The sequence below is a fragment of the Copadichromis virginalis genome, linkage group LG15 (assembly GCF_057382275.1).
Source record: "Copadichromis virginalis isolate Kocher_CV1m ecotype Utaka linkage group LG15, C_Virginalis_male_GT1.1, whole genome shotgun sequence".
In the NCBI taxonomy this organism is placed as follows: Eukaryota; Metazoa; Chordata; class Actinopteri; order Cichliformes; family Cichlidae; genus Copadichromis; species Copadichromis virginalis.
In genome coordinates this window covers 17,983,729-17,987,376 of record NC_140632.1, presented here as the reverse complement: position 1 = coordinate 17,987,376, position 3,648 = coordinate 17,983,729, and positions in this window count along the sequence as shown.

The window sequence follows — 3,648 nt, the reverse complement described above, 5'->3', positions numbered from 1 at the left end:
TGCATCTATGATATTTCTTAGAAACAAGTAAAAATACAAACACCTGCTCCACATATATCATCTGTCTTTCACTGTCAGATTTTTGACCTTGAACTCTTTTCTCAAACTCTTAGAAAGTAAGACTTTATTTCCTCCACATGACGCTCTGCAACACTGACACTCTTTTTCATAGCAGCAAAATCGCTGCTTAAACTATTTAAAAATCCTGTAGGGGCTTTAATCCTTGTTGAACCTATTCTAAGCATACATATAGACGCTCAACAGCTTAAAAGAAAGATTCAGATTTTATTTTGTCCTAAAGGGGCAAACACACAGGAAGTGACTAGCAGTGACACAGTGACCAGAGACCATAGAAAGTCAATTACATTCAGCATCTTCATGTGATGACAGGGGAAATAGCCACTGGTGAGGTGAAGGGTGCAGGTCCAAAGTTAAATTAAAAGCAAAAAGTTAAAAGTGATTAAAGCAACTGGCAACAAGGGTGAAAGACGCCGCTGACTGAGAAATGGCAGGGTGGTAAATTCATTGGAGGGTTACCTTGGAAACTGAAGTATCTGCACAACAAGCAAAAGGCCCTTTGCCACTTGAGAGTATCTTTATACAATACCTGAGTGATAATTTTATCCTGGTGATGCAGTTTTTTATGCAATGGTTCAGCAAAAAAACCCAAAAAAAACAGGGAACACCCAAACACCCAAATTTGCTACAATTAAATAAAAATTCAAATAAACAATAATTTTGAATATAAAGGGATTAACATTGTCGTAAAAAGAGAATACGGTACCTGTTGAGCAAATTAAACCTTAGCATACCACAGACTGGGAATTCTTGCCATCAGAGGCCTCAAACATTACAGTAGATCTAGGCGCTGACAGTCTCATCACAATGTTGAATTTACAGTCCAACAACAGGAAGGAGAAAAAAAACTTTAAAAGCTGCAAAGATTAAAAAAAAAACACAAGCTGGCTCCTTAACTGAAAATTTGCTTTTGATCTGAGAGTAGAAGCAGGAGACCAGGGTGGAAATCTTCATCATAAATGTTGGGTCAGTTTGACACTGAAGTTGATGTTTGCTCTCTCAAGTAGGTTTGAGGTCCATAGTCAAATTATAGAGAGCAAAGCAGAGAACACGCGTAAGAGATCAGAAGAGGACTTCCTTTTGCAGGCAAGAAAAATCTGCATGCATAAACCAATCAGGGTCAATTTGAGCGAGTTTAACAGGGGCCAAGCCGATGGAGGCAATGTGTTGCTTTGGGCAATGTTCTGCTGGGAAACCATTCATGCCTTCAATGCAGATATTACTTTGACACGTACTGCCTACCTGAGCATTATTGCAGACCACATACACCCTTTCATGGAAACAGTATTCCCTGATGGCTGTGGCTTCTTTTCAGCAGGATAATGTGCAGCTGCCACAAAGCAAAAATGGTTCAGGAATGGTTTGAGAAGTACAACAACAAGTTTGAGGTGTTGCCTTGGCTTCCAAATTCTCCAAATCTCAATCGAGTATCTGTGGGATGTTATGGATAAACTAGTCCAATCCATGGAGGCCCCACCTCACAACTTACAGGACTTAAAGGATCTATTGCTAACATCTTGGCCCTAGATACCGCAGCACACCATGCCTCCATAGGTCAGGGTTGTTTGGCAGCAAAAAGGGGGCTAACACAATAATAGCCAGTTTATCATAATGTATACTCCTTAGGGCACCCTCTCTCGCTCCTAAAATTTCATACAGACATGTGGTAATCACTCCTTGGCTTCAAGCATTCTTCATGATCTGCTCCTCCTGATAGAAGCAAGGGCCATTCTATCAGTCCGCTTTGTATGAAAAAAAAAAAAATCAAAGTCGAGCTATAAAATCAAATTTTACAGGAGTGGTCACAGAGCCTGATGAAGAAAATCTGTGTTATACCCACAGAAGATGGTGATACCCACTATTGGAATACTCATAATCTCTGGTTAGTTGTTAAAGTTATGTCAAAAAGGCAAATAAAAAATAAAGCATAGGAATATTAGACATGGGTAATATTTGACGTTGTTTTGCAACTTTGCCACTATGATGATCTTATATATAGTTGCAAAGTCATCCACTGTTTTTCTGTGCTGTAACAATGTTGCACAGATAAAGAAAACAAAAAATATAAATAAATAAGGTGTTGCAAAGGATTTTCGCAGATACCTTATGTGTGTGTCCTACACATACACATACATGATGAAGCAGTAGGCAATCTGACATGAAGGCACGAAAAAGCTTGATGGTTCACGCTCTCTGGAGCACCTCTCACCTGGAAAACTAATGATTATCGACTTCCCTCCAGCAAGCGCTGGGGACGTTCGCCTCAGGCCCTTGACCAGCTCCCCCAGCCTGCCCGACAGACACACACACATAAGCTACAGAACTGCAGTTGACACCAGACACATGCAGCCTTAGAGGCACAAGTCATCAGCCATTTAGCATCATTCTAACAGAATCTACACACACAAATACTGAGCATAGATGGACAGAGGTTAGCAAGGAGCGGGAGGGTCAGAGGATAGGTAGAGGGAGGTTTGTAGATGTGGGTGTTGTCTGCATCCTTTATCTCTCAAGCAGCAGCAGCAGCAGCTTTGCCTTAGGGACTTCAGCCCTGCCGCTCCCTGCTAGAGGAGAGAGGCTGTCACTATGAGTCTGTGTCACTCTGTGTGTCTCCCAGTGTGTTTATGTGAAAGTGCACTGCATGTGTGTACGTGTGTGTGTGTGTGTGTGTGTGTTTTCACTCTTCCATTCATGTGTGTTTGTGTGTGTGTGTCACTCCAGCTCTGTGTCAGTTGCTAAAAGCTGCCAAGCTACATTGTGTCCTCCCGCTCATTCTCTCTCTCTGCTAGTATGCTGTGCCTCACTCGCAGTCCAGGAGCCATGTTATCATCTATGCTCTACAGTGATACACAGAAAAAGATCTGTGGAATTGTCCAAACCCAACAATCATCTAGAAAACAGATCATTCTTACATGCGGTGAATGATGCAAAAGGGTTGATTTTAACCTAAACCATGATCCTTATTAACAAACAGTAAGCACTAAACCTACTTGGTTTCAACACTAACCAAGCAGGTTTAGTGAAGAAATCTCACTAAGCAACCAAAGAAAAATAAATTAAACACTGAGCTAAAATAGAACATCATAGAAGTCTGATTCATACATCCTAATGTCAGATTATGTGTTCTTTTATGACACAAACCTTCTGCACATTATTTTTCTGCAGAAAAGTATAAAAGCATCATTAGATGAGTCAATCATAATGTCATTCGGCAACTTCAAGTGACTACAGTGAAATAACACTGGTGATCCAAAGTAGGCGGGCCTCAAGATCAACTTTTCTCTACTTCCAGGCAAGCAACGGAAGCAACTACCAATGAGAGTTTAGAATTCCAGTGATATGACCCGGAATGCCAGTTTGTCAGTCATCAGCTTCAAAGCGATGGAGGCAACTAAACTAGTGATATTCAGAACAGGTGTCAATTTATGTCATCACTGAAGGATTAGAAAATCTGTTATGGACCATTTGCCCTGATGAAACTGCTCTTGGTACCACTATCAGGAACCTGGTCAAGCGGTTGTCTCTATGCAAGTGCATGTAAAAAAAAAAAAAAAAAAAAAAAAAGCAGAC